This window comes from Bidens hawaiensis, unplaced genomic scaffold (assembly GCF_021521415.1).
Source record: "Bidens hawaiensis isolate Kalapana, Puna unplaced genomic scaffold, B.hawaiensis_p1.1 tig00019072_1, whole genome shotgun sequence".
In the NCBI taxonomy this organism is placed as follows: Eukaryota; Viridiplantae; Streptophyta; class Magnoliopsida; order Asterales; family Asteraceae; genus Bidens; species Bidens hawaiensis.
Window position 1 is genome coordinate 26,801 of NW_027492893.1, and position 16,976 is coordinate 43,776.

Consider the following 16,976-nt stretch of genomic DNA (forward strand, 5'->3'; position numbering starts at 1 on the left):
TAACTTATTCAAAACACTAATATGCCGGTATTCACCGCATAAATAAGTGGGGAAGTAAGTCGTTGCGTGTGGAAGGCGGCAAAACCCGCATAAACACAAGAAACGGCAAAAATTTCTAAGGAAAAGATGAGGAAAACCTTCACGCAAGTCAGTTATAGGTAAAGTTTGGTCATCCCACTAAATGAAAGTGACGGTCATACCCGCACAATCATGATAGAGGAAACTGAACATCAACCTATTGACAACCGCGCGTCGAAAGGTTAACTTATTTAAAACACTTAGAAAATTTCTAAGGAAAAGATGAGGAAAACCTTCACGCAGGTCAGATACAGGTAAAGTTTAGCCATCCTACTAAGTGAAAGTGACGGTCTTACCCGCACAATCACGAAAGAGAAAGCAAAACTTTAACCTATCATCTGCCACGTTGAAAGGTTAACTTATCCAAACTACTCAAGAAATTGCTAAGTTAAACTAAAATATGCGTGAAACAAAGATTCAAAAATAAGAGGGAATATACCCCCTTACCTTGGTAACCAAGAAACCGTAAGACAAGTGCGGGTACAGTGTCAAGGCGAAACCCTTCACATACTTAGCACCTGCAGGGAATTGAAGCCAAGAATACCTTGGTAACCAACAAACCGTAAGACAAGTGCGGGTACAGTGTCAAGGCGAAACCCTTCACGTACTTAGCACCTGCAGGGAATTGAAGCCAAGAATACCTTGGAAATCAAGTAACTATAAGACGAGTGCGGGTACAGTGTCAAGGCGAAACCCTTCACATACTTAGCACTTGCAGGGAATTGAAACCAAGAAGGATCTTCTGGGCCATGCTTGTGGAAAGGGAAATAACATCCCCGCATAGCGGGAACGTTGACAACTAGATTGTTTGAAGCTCCAAGATGGAATTGGTTGTTTAACATAATTGATCACTATGTCTAAAACTACCAAAACCTCGTGGAGAATCTACACAAGTGAAACTCAACGCTCCTGACTTGCGAGGAGGTTACACACCTACCCGCATCATACCCAAAGATCAAGCAGAAAAGTCGGGAATTTCTGCACGTGACATTAGGAAAACCGCGGGAAGAATCCCCACGGAAAACCTTAAAACTAAAAACCCTTTTCAAAACCCTTTGCTTAAGTCCAAAAGTTCACCTCACTTATTAACAATTCATGAGAAGAACATTGGACTGGGGGGACTTGAAGAGGTAGGTCCCAGCAGGGCCCAGTTGGACCCGCAAGACTCACCTTGAAGAGGGACGTCTGCGCAAAGACCAACTGGTTCCGCAGGACCCACCATGCTCAGAGAGATGAAGACCTTACGCGCAGTACGCCAGCTGTTCCCGCAGGAAAAGCCTTCCAATGGTGAAGTACCCCGCCTGTTCCCGCAGCTGCGGATACAAGCCATCAGGGAAGGCTACCCGCACTAATAGCAAGGCTACACGCACAAGGCACTAACTCTCAAATTCAGTAACGTCACCTGAAGAAGGAATGAGCAAGGCGGGAATACTCCCGCCCAAATGAGCCAGTCCGTACGCTTCTGGAGGATCTTTTGTACTATACCTGCCAATGTATGGACAAAATAGACAAGATCTGACCAAAGCAGCCCATCACAGGGTGACAGCTCACTGACAACAGTACGACGAGGAGCACGCTCTAGTACAAAATGTCACTATCAGCCGCTGCCTACTCACCAACCATCATCGTGGCACGTACATAGCCTGCAGTTGGTGGAAAAGGAATAGTACACAGCCGGCCATGTCACTATCAGCCGCTGCCTACCCACCAACCACCAGCACGGCACGTGCGTAGCCCACAGTTGGTAGAAAAGGAATACTATACAGCTGGCTGTACCTGCTTGGAAACCTACCTTCGGCTATAAATACTCCAACACCTTGGAACGGTATCATTATCTTATACTATCATATACCATCACATATCTTATCTGCTCTAGCTATTTCTCTTAATATACACTTATATTCAGAGCAATCTAGTCTGATTCTCACGCCGGAGGGTGGTCACAAGGAGGTACCCCCCCTTCTCAGTGACGAGCTCACGGTGTCTGTTTTGCAGGTCATCAGAAGAATAACCATCTTTGCCGGACCTAACCCTCGTGGGAAACATCTACTTGACCCTAAGATTATCCGTAATCTGCCGGGGTAACTTAGTGTTTCTTCATTGGCGCCATCCGTGGGACCCCTGATATGCCGGTATTCACCGCATAAATAAGTGGGGAAGTAAGTCGTTGCATGTGGAAGGCGGCAAAACCCGCATAAACACAAGAAACGGCAAAAAATTCTAAGGAAAAGATGAGGAAAACCTTCACGCAGGTCAGTTATAGGTGAAGTTTGGTCATCCCACTAAATGAAAGTGACGGTGCTACCCGCACAATCATGATAGAGGAAACTGAACATTAACCTATTGACAACCACGCGTCGAAAGTTTAACTTATTCAAAACACTTAGAAAATTTCTGAAAAGATGATGAAAACCTTCACGCAGGTCAGTTATAGGTGAAGTTTGGTCATCCCACTAAATGAAAGTGACGGTCCTACCCGCACAATCATGATAGAGGAAACTGAACATTAACCTATTGACAACCACGCGTCGAAAGGTTAACTTATTCAAAACACTAATATGCCGGTATTCACCGCATAAATAAGTGGGGAAGTAAGTCGTTGCGTGTGGAAGGCGGCAAAACCCGCATAAACACAAGAAACGGCAAAAATTTCTAAGGAAAAGATGAGGAAAACCTTCACGCAAGTCAGTTATAGGTAAAGTTTGGTCATCCCACTAAATGAAAGTGACGGTCATACCCGCACAATCATGATAGAGGAAACTGAACATCAACCTATTGACAACCGCGCGTCGAAAGGTTAACTTATTTAAAACACTTAGAAAATTTCTAAGGAAAAGATGAGGAAAACCTTCACGCAGGTCAGATACAGGTAAAGTTTAGCCATCCTACTAAGTGAAAGTGACGGTCTTACCCGCACAATCACGAAAGAGAAAGCAAAACTTTAACCTATCATCTGCCACGTTGAAAGGTTAACTTATCCAAACTACTCAAGAAATTGCTAAGTTAAACTAAAATATGCGTGAAACAAAGATTCAAAAATAAGAGGGAATATACCCCCTTACCTTGGTAACCAAGAAACCGTAAGACAAGTGCGGGTACAGTGTCAAGGCGAAACCCTTCACATACTTAGCACCTGCAGGGAATTGAAGCCAAGAATACCTTGGTAACCAACAAACCGTAAGACAAGTGCGGGTACAGTGTCAAGGCGAAACCCTTCACGTACTTAGCACCTGCAGGGAATTGAAGCCAAGAATACCTTGGAAATCAAGTAACTATAAGACGAGTGCGGGTACAGTGTCAAGGCGAAACCCTTCACATACTTAGCACTTGCAGGGAATTGAAACCAAGAAGGATCTTCTGGGCCATGCTTGTGGAAAGGGAAATAACATCCCCGCATAGCGGGAACGTTGACAACTAGATTGTTTGAAGCTCCAAGATGGAATTGGTTGTTTAACATAATTGATCACTATGTCTAAAACTACCAAAACCTCGTGGAGAATCTACACAAGTGAAACTCAACGCTCCTGACTTGCGAGGAGGTTACACACCTACCCGCATCATACCCAAAGATCAAGCAGAAAAGTCGGGAATTTCTGCACGTGACATTAGGAAAACCGCGGGAAGAATCCCCACGGAAAACCTTAAAACTAAAAACCCTTTTCAAAACCCTTTGCTTAAGTCCAAAAGTTCACCTCACTTATTAACAATTCATGAGAAGAACATTGGACTGGGGGGACTTGAAGAGGTAGGTCCCAGCAGGGCCCAGTTGGACCCGCAAGACTCACCTTGAAGAGGGACGTCTGCGCAAAGACCAACTGGTTCCGCAGGACCCACCATGCTCAGAGAGATGAAGACCTTACGCGCAGTACGCCAGCTGTTCCCGCAGGAAAAGCCTTCCAATGGTGAAGTACCCCGCCTGTTCCCGCAGCTGCGGATACAAGCCATCAGGGAAGGCTACCCGCACTAATAGCAAGGCTACACGCACAAGGCACTAACTCTCAAATTCAGTAACGTCACCTGAAGAAGGAATGAGCAAGGCGGGAATACTCCCGCCCAAATGAGCCAGTCCGTACGCTTCTGGAGGATCTTTTGTACTATACCTGCCAATGTATGGACAAAATAGACAAGATCTGACCAAAGCAGCCCATCACAGGGTGACAGCTCACTGACAACAGTACGACGAGGAGCACGCTCTAGTACAAAATGTCACTATCAGCCGCTGCCTACTCACCAACCATCATCGTGGCACGTACATAGCCTGCAGTTGGTGGAAAAGGAATAGTACACAGCCGGCCATGTCACTATCAGCCGCTGCCTACCCACCAACCACCAGCACGGCACGTGCGTAGCCCACAGTTGGTAGAAAAGGAATACTATACAGCTGGCTGTACCTGCTTGGAAACCTACCTTCGGCTATAAATACTCCAACACCTTGGAACGGTATCATTATCTTATACTATCATATACCATCACATATCTTATCTGCTCTAGCTATTTCTCTTAATATACACTTATATTCAGAGCAATCTAGTCTGATTCTCACGCCGGAGGGTGGTCACAAGGAGGTACCCCCCCTTCTCAGTGACGAGCTCACGGTGTCTGTTTTGCAGGTCATCAGAAGAATAACCATCTTTGCCGGACCTAACCCTCGTGGGAAACATCTACTTGACCCTAAGATTATCCGTAATCTGCCGGGGTAACTTAGTGTTTCTTCATTGGCGCCATCCGTGGGACCCCTGATATGCCGGTATTCACCGCATAAATAAGTGGGGAAGTAAGTCGTTGCATGTGGAAGGCGGCAAAACCCGCATAAACACAAGAAACGGCAAAAAATTCTAAGGAAAAGATGAGGAAAACCTTCACGCAGGTCAGTTATAGGTGAAGTTTGGTCATCCCACTAAATGAAAGTGACGGTGCTACCCGCACAATCATGATAGAGGAAACTGAACATTAACCTATTGACAACCACGCGTCGAAAGTTTAACTTATTCAAAACACTTAGAAAATTTCTGAAAAGATGATGAAAACCTTCACGCAGGTCAGTTATAGGTGAAGTTTGGTCATCCCACTAAATGAAAGTGACGGTCCTACCCGCACAATCATGATAGAGGAAACTGAACATTAACCTATTGACAACCACGCGTCGAAAGGTTAACTTATTCAAAACACTAATATGCCGGTATTCACCGCATAAATAAGTGGGGAAGTAAGTCGTTGCGTGTGGAAGGCGGCAAAACCCGCATAAACACAAGAAACGGCAAAAATTTCTAAGGAAAAGATGAGGAAAACCTTCACGCAAGTCAGTTATAGGTAAAGTTTGGTCATCCCACTAAATGAAAGTGACGGTCATACCCGCACAATCATGATAGAGGAAACTGAACATCAACCTATTGACAACCGCGCGTCGAAAGGTTAACTTATTTAAAACACTTAGAAAATTTCTAAGGAAAAGATGAGGAAAACCTTCACGCAGGTCAGATACAGGTAAAGTTTAGCCATCCTACTAAGTGAAAGTGACGGTCTTACCCGCACAATCACGAAAGAGAAAGCAAAACTTTAACCTATCATCTGCCACGTTGAAAGGTTAACTTATCCAAACTACTCAAGAAATTGCTAAGTTAAACTAAAATATGCGTGAAACAAAGATTCAAAAATAAGAGGGAATATACCCCCTTACCTTGGTAACCAAGAAACCGTAAGACAAGTGCGGGTACAGTGTCAAGGCGAAACCCTTCACATACTTAGCACCTGCAGGGAATTGAAGCCAAGAATACCTTGGTAACCAACAAACCGTAAGACAAGTGCGGGTACAGTGTCAAGGCGAAACCCTTCACGTACTTAGCACCTGCAGGGAATTGAAGCCAAGAATACCTTGGAAATCAAGTAACTATAAGACGAGTGCGGGTACAGTGTCAAGGCGAAACCCTTCACATACTTAGCACTTGCAGGGAATTGAAACCAAGAAGGATCTTCTGGGCCATGCTTGTGGAAAGGGAAATAACATCCCCGCATAGCGGGAACGTTGACAACTAGATTGTTTGAAGCTCCAAGATGGAATTGGTTGTTTAACATAATTGATCACTATGTCTAAAACTACCAAAACCTCGTGGAGAATCTACACAAGTGAAACTCAACGCTCCTGACTTGCGAGGAGGTTACACACCTACCCGCATCATACCCAAAGATCAAGCAGAAAAGTCGGGAATTTCTGCACGTGACATTAGGAAAACCGCGGGAAGAATCTCCACGGAAAACCTTAAAACTAAAAACCCTTTTCAAAACCCTTTGCTTAAGTCCAAAAGTTCACCTCACTTATTAACAATTCATGAGAAGAACATTGGACTGGGGGGACTTGAAGAGGTAGGTCCCAGCAGGGCCCAGTTGGACCCGCAAGACTCACCTTGAAGAGGGACGTCTGCGCAAAGACCAACTGGTTCCGCAGGACCCACCATGCTCAGAGAGATGAAGACCTTACGCGCAGTACGCCAGCTGTTCCCGCAGGAAAAGCCTTCCAATGGTGAAGTACCCCGCCTGTTCCCGCAGCTGCGGATACAAGCCATCAGGGAAGGCTACCCGCACTAATAGCAAGGCTACACGCACAAGGCACTAACTCTCAAATTCAGTAACGTCACCTGAAGAAGGAATGAGCAAGGCGGGAATACTCCCGCCCAAATGAGCCAGTCCGTACGCTTCTGGAGGATCTTTTGTACTATACCTGCCAATGTATGGACAAAATAGACAAGATCTGACCAAAGCAGCCCATCACAGGGTGACAGCTCACTGACAACAGTACGACGAGGAGCACGCTCTAGTACAAAATGTCACTATCAGCCGCTGCCTACTCACCAACCCTCATCGTGGCACGTACATAGCCTGCAGTTGGTGGAAAAGGAATAGTACACAGCCGGCCATGTCACTATCAGCCGCTGCCTACCCACCAACCACCAGCACGGCACGTGCGTAGCCCACAGTTGGTAGAAAAGGAATACTATACAGCTGGCTGTACCTGCTTGGAAATCTACCTTCGGCTATAAATACTCCAACACCTTGGAACGGTATCATTATCTTATACTATCATATACCATCACATATCATATCTGCTCTAGCTATTTCTCTTAATATACACTTATATTCAGAGCAATCTAGTCTGATTCTCACGCCGGAGGGTGGTCACAAGGAGGTACCCCCCCTTCTCAGTGACGAGCTCACGGTGTCTGTTTTGCAGGTCATCAGAAGAATAACCATCTTTGCCGGACCTAACCCTCGTGGGAAACATCTATTGACCCTAAGATTATTCGTAATCTGCCGGGGTAACTTAGTGTTTCTTCACATTCTTTAAAAGATTTTACTTTTAACCTTATATTCGGTACTCTAACTAAATGATTTTAAATATATAGTGAAAATTTTAGTATACATATCTTGAATAAGTTTTAACTTAAATAACTCCAGATTTATGAAGGTTTTGGAGAAAAAAGATGGAATGATTACAATTGTTTATTTAATATTTCATGTGTTGTATTCGTACATACTTTGAGTAATATAATGTTAGAGCCGTACCTAGACTGTCTTATCTCCTTTTGGTTTTGATTTGAACCATGGTTACCTGATACATCAAAGAGAGGTAAGAAAAGTAAAAAATTAGTAATAGTAGTAGTAGTAATGTTAGTGATCATTTTGTAAATAGATGTATGGGCATGCCATGCTTGTAAATATATACGAGTTCATGGTTTCTAGATGGAAATAGTGTTTTTCTCTCTCTTCCGGATGGGGCTTTTGAACATCCTGTTGTGACAGAAAGGAGAATGCAAGGAGAAAACCCACAGATCTTACTTCTATATTTAAAAAGAAAAACAAGAAATTTGGCCCGCGCTTCGCGGTGGGTTCACGTTACTCAAGCATGTATGGATGCTCGAGGCAGTGTGGCTCAACCCACACGCTGCAGAAGGGAAGTGACATGAATGCGGTCGGTAGCTATTCGGTTCGTTAAGTGCGTAAAAAACAAAAAAAGTAATGGAAATTTTATTGAAAGACATTTGGTTAAATCTTACTTATATAATGTGATGGGAGTAAAATTTTTCGATTTCGGTGTATACGCTATAACAAATGAAAGAGAAAACCCAAAAATATAGTCTTGTCTAGTGTAAGCAAGAGGATCAAAACATATTTGTTTCGTTATTGTTTAGCGTATAGTGTCCAAACTCACGCTACCAAACCGGTGTACGGCGATAGATACAAAGCGAAAGACAAAACCCAAACAGATATAATGTGTTCCATTTATTGAGTAGTCGGTTAGTTAAAGATACGAGTTATTTAAATAAGAATAAGAAAGGAAAAAAATTGGCCTATGTAGACCAATGAGATTGAGACACAAATAGATGTGAGATGCACACTTTTTTTAGATGTTCAGGATATTGAAAAAAGTATATCAATGTGTAATTTTCTATATATACCCTTCTTTACTATTAAAAAATCAAATTTGTTGTTAGTTATTACTTAATACCAATACTCTTTTCATCACCAAATTTAATTTCTCAAAACTGTTTTTTATTTGCACTATTGTTCATTTTGAGTCGAGCTTGTGGACTCATATATATGTCCGGCTGAAGATTCATGCAAATATGTTGAGTTTTTCATCTGGATAACTAATTGGATTGTTGTGTGAAATAATGGTACGCACTATGAAATAAGCGAGAACCGTTCCAAAGTGGCAAGCACGTCATACCGTCGACGATGTATAAAACATGTAATATCACATTATATCGTGAACATATTAGGACACCACATATTTCATACATAAACATACGGTGTAGAGAAAATTAAACAATGGTATATTCTAACTTGTAAACAATATTAAACATTAAAATTATAAAAGTAACTAAAACTTTTAAGTTAAATAAAAACTAGTAAACAAATTGAAAATAACAATTTCATTTTATCACATTATGGTTTTGTTAGATAATATGAGTTTCTATTTTTAATGTTGAAGTAGAAGGGGTATATGGAAGAGAAGAAAATGTGGAGGAATGTGCATCATTAGTGAAGGAAGGAGGGAGGAAGAAGAGAGGAAAGAGAGAGTTTGATGGTGTTTTTAAATGAAACAAAATGTATGTATAAAGGACAGGTAAGGCAATAAAGAGATGTGGCACGACTCATTATTTGGGCGTTCAATTGTAATGTTATGTTTGATACTTGGTAATGGAATGGGTGAGGTAATAGAATGAGTAACGGAATGGAATAGACGAGTGAATGAAATGAATCATTAGCTTCTATTGAGATGTTTGGTTACCCTATAGGAATGAAATGTATTTTTACATTTTGTGGACAAAAATGCCCCTTTCTCGAAATTAAGAAAAAAATACTTTACGACAACATCCAAGTAAAAAAATATAATAAAATTTATATTGTGAACTATGAAAAAAAAATGAAAACATAAGATATGCTATTTAAGATTCATACGAAAGTCAAAATAAAAATATTACATGCTGATATAATTAAAGGTTAAATAATTGATACAACGTTTTCTAGTTTGGACACAAAACAAATATCACAAACAAGAAATAAATGTATGAGTAACAATTTCGCAAAGAGGTTGTACCACTAAGTATATCAAATGATACAAAAAATTACTAGATGACGAAAACGTGGTTGGGCAACGTAAATTAAGGGAAAAACTGAAAGTAATTTAGGGCAAAATAGAGGTGCATAAGGTATTTTTTTTATAGACATTATTCATCGACCAAAGGGCAAAATAGAGAGAATGCGAAAACAAGGAATGAATGAAAAAAAAAAACTTTGAGTATGGAAGGAATGAAGTTGGATATTTTTAGAAGGGAAATGATTCCTTTAGTGATGGTTAATTCCTTTTCATTTCTAAACCAAACAGCTCTATTTTCATTACGTTTGAATGGATCATTTCATTCCATCATTCATTACTTCATATCAAACACTACGTAAATGCTTTTAAAAAATAGGTAGGTGTGTAATCTTCAAAGTGACATGTAATGCCATTTTGTTTTAATACAATTTATTTTTTCACCATCAAACTTAATATCATAAAACTATTTCTTTAATCAAATCTAATTTGAACTTATTGACCGCTTTATAGCCCGAGTATAATTATTACTCCCTCCGTCTCATTATAAGTGTCATAGTTTGACTTTTCAAGTCTTTCTTTTGCAACATTGACCGTAAATATTTTTGTTCGTGTCATATAAGAGGGGAGGGGGGCGCTCATGGGTAGTACCCATACACCGACCAACCATACACAGTTATTTCATTTATACCCTTAAGTACCCACAAACCAGAAAATAACTGGAAACACATACTCACAAGTACCCTAAAACTTTTTTTGTTTAAATTTAAAAATAAAAAACAATTAAATGTAAAAATTTCATTGAAATATTAATGGGTGTTTAATTTTTCAAAAACCTCCAATGAGTTTGCCATGTGGTAAACCTTTGCCAGAAATTGTAACTTGGCAAACTACCCACATAGTTAGGGGTGGGTTTGCCATGTGGTAAACAACCCATAAACCTTACCCACACTAGTGCCCCTTTCCCTCTAATACTTGATGAAAATTATATTAATGTAAAATATATTTAAAACCCAATCCATTCATATATTTTACATCAATTATTATATAACACAAACAAAAATATTGTCGATCAAAGTTAAACAAGAATACTTGAAAACTCAAACTATGACACTTAGGCTATGTGTACTGGGCGGGAATATTGGGCGAAAAGGGGCGATAAAGAGGTGTAACACCGCACCCCCCCCCGGGCGATAATTGGGCGAAAATGGACGGGGGCGAGGTATAATTGTCGCCCGTTGAAGAAGAAAATAATAATAATTTAATAAAATGACCATTGTGAAACGGTCAAATTTAAAAAAAGTTTAAACAATATATATATATATATATATATATATATATATAAACATACACCCTTCTTCTCCATTTTATATCCATTTTATACACAAATCATACCCAATTTCTTACAAAAAATAAACAAAATGAATCCTAGAAACAACCCGAACCAACCGAACTACCAACTCCCTGCTTTCGTTCAAGCGTATGGTTTGCAATCGAGCCAACCGAACCAACCGAACTTACAATGGAACCAACCGAACTTACAATGGAACCAACCGAACTTACAATGGAACCAACCGAACCAACCGAGCTATCCGTATCAACTTTCCGACCCGAACCTAAACATGTACGCCAACTTTCTCAGCCCCCAAAACACAATGCCGACGTTCGGGTCTACACCACCGGAGTTGGAGCCGGTGACGGTACCGGATACGCAAACGTCACGGACCTCCGGTTCAAGCAAAAAAGTCGACCCGTAAACACAAAAAAAAACAACCGGGGGAGACGATGGCGCAACGTGATCCATACAAGCATTAGAACGAGGAGGAGGAGGAGGTGGCCCTTGCAAGGGCTTGGATCGTCATTTCGGATGATCCCGACGTCGGTAAGTTTTTTAATATTAAATATTTATTAAATATGTATTTAGTGTTTATTAAAATATATAATAATTGTTACAAATAAATTTAATTTGTAGCTAACTTTCAAGACACCGGGGTGTTTTGGAAGAAAGTATTTGAAGCTTGGCTCGAGATAACATGTAAACCCAAAGACTATCGGGGAAAAGAAGCGGTTCAAGCCCACTGGAAGGGGCTTAACGCCGATTGTCAAAAATTTGCCGGGATAATTAACCGGTTGAAGGGGTCCGGCTGGCGTAGCGGACATAACGACGTCGACATTATAGGTCAAGCCTTGAGCGACTTTCGAGCTCAGGGTCACACTGTTGAGCGGCCCGAGAAACCGTTCAAGTATTTGAGTTGTTGGGAAAAGCTACGCCGTTGCTCGAAATGGAATGTGGTACCAACCGTTCCGGCCGCCCGACGAGCCGGCTCATCCCGGCCTTCAAAAAGGTCGAAGACATCGTCGTCGACAAATCCGAGCACACCAAACACACCCTCCGATGCTCGTAGCTTCTTCCTCGACGACACGGTCAATTTAGCCGATGATTTGAATATACCCGACGAAGATGAGGTAGAGGAGTTGCCTCGACCACGCGGGAGATCGAGGAAAATAAGGGGGAAGGTTCGTCGTCGACACGATTCAATACGGAGCCCGTTGAAATAAACGAGTTGGTCGGTCGTTTGGAAACAAATGCCATCGTAATTGGAGCCGACATTCGAGCATCCAACAAACAACAAGAAAAGCTGAACCAGACGTTCGAATTAAAACAAATGAAAGACGACTACGAATCCCTCAAAGCGGAAGGGTTTCACGAGGATGCCGCATTATTGATGCAACGTCGACGTGAAAAAATGCGCGAATATTACGAATATTAGTTTCTTTTTTAGTTATGTTTATTTTTATTTTTTTCTTTAGTTATGTTTTTTAATATTTTTAGTTATGTGTTTTTTTGTATTTCTTTTTAATTTTAATGCATTTTTATTTAATTATTTAAATAAATTGGTTTTTATTTAATTAGTTTAATTATAAAAAGAAAATAATAAAAAAACACACTGTGAGCCCAACTTGTAGCCCATACACCATTACACGCCAAAAACAAATTTCCACTCCATGCTGACTGGGCGACACGTGTTACGATTCGCCCCCAATTGTAGCTCTCCACTACACATAGCTTTATAATGGGACGGATGGAGTAATTATTAAGACAAAGGGAACTTTCTCTTATCAAAACCCTTTGACTTGAATAAATTGTTTTATGTTTTTATAATTGGTAATCTAATATCGTCTATTTTAGACCTTGCATAATTTAAAGGTTGTTTACACATTTGTATTCAAAACTTCAATAAAAAATCAAAGCACGCCAACTCGCAGAGCCACAAGCTAGCTCGACATGAAGAGGACCCAAACATGACCTAATAAGGTGGTGGGCTCAAATCTACACAAGTGCAAGACTTAAAGGATTTTATAGTGAAAAATATTTGTTGTTTAAGAAATTTTTAAAAAAATAATTAAAAATAAAGAGAGGAGAGACATGAAAAAGAGTAGGTTTTTTTTAAAAAAGATATGATGAGACGTGTGTTATGAGTAGAGGTGCACAAATCGGTTTTTTTAAAAAAACCGGTTCGGTTAATAACCGGACCGGTTTTTCTTGGCCTGGAAAAAAACCGGTTTTTAAATAACCGGACCGGTTTATTAACCGGTTTTTTTGGTGCAAAACTCGGACCGGTCTAACCGGTTAGGACCGGTTTAGAAACCGGTTAGAACCGGTTAATAACCGGTTTTTTTAATTAACCGGTTTTTTTTTTTAAATAACCGGTTAATAACCGGTTTTTTTCATAATAACCGGTTTTAAAATTAACCGGTTTTTTCCATAACCTGTTCAGTAACCGGTTTTTTCTCTAGAACTTGTAACCGATATACGAACCGGTGGTTACTAAACCGGTCAAACCGGTTTTTAAATAACCGGTTTTTGTAAAAACCGGTTTTCGGTTTAAACCGTTGAACCGGTTCACCAACCGGTTTTTTTGCCCATCTCTAGTTATGAGTGAGGGAATTGAGGAAGGAGAGAGGAAAGAGGTTGTTAATGGTTTTCTGAATGATAGAGAATGTATGCGAAATGATAAGTGGGGCAAGAGATATGTGACACGGCCAATTATTTAAACGTTTCAATTTAAATAGTTTTTAAAAGTAGATAGATGTGCAATCTTCAATATTCATCCTTCTTTATTATAAAAAAAAGTAAAATTTAATGTTATGTTATTCTTATCAGATTTTTTCCAAACTAGTGCAGCTGAAAAACTTATTAATAAATTGGTGTAGTTTGAAAATTATTTATCAAAAATGGGTACTTTTGAAAATTTCTCTATGGCTCTCTTAATCTAATTGGATCAAACATAATTATTAGCCTTTATTGTTAACTTTTAATTTTTTTACAAATTATAATTTTAATATCTTTTTACAAACAGTCTATGAGCTCATTAATAAAAGGTTTTTAAAGAAAAAACAAGTGACAGACTGTTAACATTTACAAAAATGAAAACATTATCCAAGAAACTATATTTATGATTTCTAAGTTGTTACTTTATATCGTGTTCCCGAATTCATTTATGAAAAGAAATACAAGGAAAAAAAAATATTCTTTTTTTTTATCTTTTCTTTTGGTATCTTCTCATTTTCACAACGAAATAGCTTATAACAAAATAGTTAGTTCAGAGTCGAGTTCATTTATGTAAATAAAGTTTTCTTTTTTTTATCTATTCTTTTGGTATCTCCTCATTTTCATTTTATTTTCCTTCCAAATCTTTTCAATTTGGAATGATATAAATTTTTTATTTTACTCATCATTTTCGTTTCACTCCCTTCATTTTCTTTCTTTTAATGAAACTCGGGAACACCTCTTTTAATTTTTCCTTCCTTTTTTTTCTTAAATGAAACTCGAGAACACAATATTAGTCATCTCAAACGTGTGTACTATATTATATTATTATATTAAGAAAAAATATGTTGGTAAGTTTATTATGATGGTCAAATAAAGCATAAATTATAATTTTTAATACTAAGTAGTAAATAGTCTATAAGAGTTTGAACAGGTGTTTGTGTGCTGAACCTGGACAAGAAAAGGAAAAATAATTTAAGATTTATTTGATAATCATAATAAAATTTATCAGCATTTTTTATTATGCAGTCATATAAACAAAATGACAAATAATATATGTGTTCTTTACATAAATATTTTAAAGTAATAATATTACAACAAAAACAGGAAATTAGAATACATTATTGGGAAAATATCATAAAAAACCAACATACTTTCTGTTTTTATTCGCTAAATTCCTTTAACAATTTTTGCATGTTAAAGTCCCTCAACATGTTAAATTTGAACAAAAATGTGACATAACTTATAAAAACATTTGAGTATATAAATAATATTCTTTTTCCTTGTTAATAATTTTGACACATCTCAAGAACCTATTACGAATCCTCAATTTTGCAATGGAATTGTTTACTCAAGATCACATGGTGTGAGTTTTTTCTTTTGATGGTGGAACACATATTATTACAATTACATCACAAGTATCATTGTATCAAAATGGAGCACTATGAATCTGAAATATTTACGGTGCGTTGCTGCAAGCTAGAACATGTTAAAGTATTGGTTATAGTATTAGGAATTTAGAATGATTTACCAATCATCTTAATTCAAGTTTCGTAAAAAAAGTAAAATAAAAAATAGAAAGAAAACATAATGGAATTAACAGTATATTTTTTTTGATTAATTAGGGATGAATTGGTTTGGATATGGTATGAAGTTTGTGTGGGATGTTGAACTCAATTGCTATGCTCGATGTCACTATTCAGAGTTCTTGTCAATTCCGGTTTTCACATTGTATTAAATGGAACCCTAAAAGAATTTGATAATTTTAACTTTTTTAGTCATATTTAATCAAAACAACGTGGCTTTGATGGGTTCCGTATATGAGTTAGATGTTTAAAAGCCACATATACACTTTCTCATATATATTACATAAGAAAAAATAACACATAGGCAAAAAAAAAAGTTTCATATTGTTTTTATAAGTTATGTCACATTTTTGTTTAAATTTAACATGTCGAGGGACTTTAACATGCAAAAAATTGTTAAATGACTTTAGCGAACAAAAACAGAAAGTATATTGGTTTTTTATGGTATTTTCCCTTTAGTAAATAAGTTTCCAATCACATTAGTTTGAGAAAAAAAACCTTTATTCTTACGTAAGTAACATTAAATCCAATTATTTTTCACCATTGAACTTAATTTCATAAAACTGTTTTTTTTTTTCAATTTGTTCGACTGTTGAAGTTGACACGAACTAATTGACATGTATATATGCCCGAGCATATATAGTTGGAGACAAAGGTATCAAAACCTCCTTAACTTGAATAAATAACTTTATTTTTGTATACCTATTGTTTATGCATCTCTATTTCAAACTTGTATAAAAAATTCAAAACACGTCAACTCTTAGAGTCACAAGCTTAGTTCCTAGCTGGGTCAAAAACAACGAGTAGAGTCAGCTAAGATCAAATCATTACTGATGGATTAAAGTGGTAGGAATCTTGATTTAATAAGCAAATAGGGGTTTAAAAGTAAAATAATATATGCCACCTTTCTTTTATTTTCTTTCCATTTCCGTTGTTGCGTACTCTAAACCTCCTCCATTCTCATAGCTTCCGAATTAATATTATTATTATTAATACTTTTTACTTCCATTTCATTATGTACTTTCGCCGGTGGTTTCTTCTAATTCTCACATTCATCTTCTTCGTTGCACGTGAGTTTATAGCTTCATTTTCATAGCTTAAGCATCGATTCAAATGTTTTAGTATTTGCTTCATTTCAACTTAAACCTATAAGGTGCTGCTGGTGTTTACATCATTCAACACCGATTATAATTATTATTATTACTAGTCGCTCTAGTAATCATATTTCATTTTTATTCGATTTCACGTGATCAATGTCACAATCTAGGGTTTTATGCTTTTATAAACTTGTATGAGTCTTCGATTTCAGAATTTTGTATGTTTTTGTTCTATTTTACTCTAGTAGTATTATTAACAACATCCAGCTGCTATTAATTACACACTATAGCTTTCAATTACTAGTATTTGATTTCGTTCACGTCTTCGGTGTCGTAATCTTGGGCTTTGTAAACGTGTATGAGTATGCTGTTTAAGAATTTTGTAATGTTTCTGTCTGATTTAGTATATGATTCAACATTCAGTTGTTATTGATCGAAATACAGTGTATGGAAATATATATGTCGATGTTGATCATATTTTTGCTGATTTGGGGGAAAATCGGGGGTAGGTCGGTGTGTGATTTCGTGTTACAGTAACAATCAGTGAACATAATAGTTAACTTGTAGCTCAA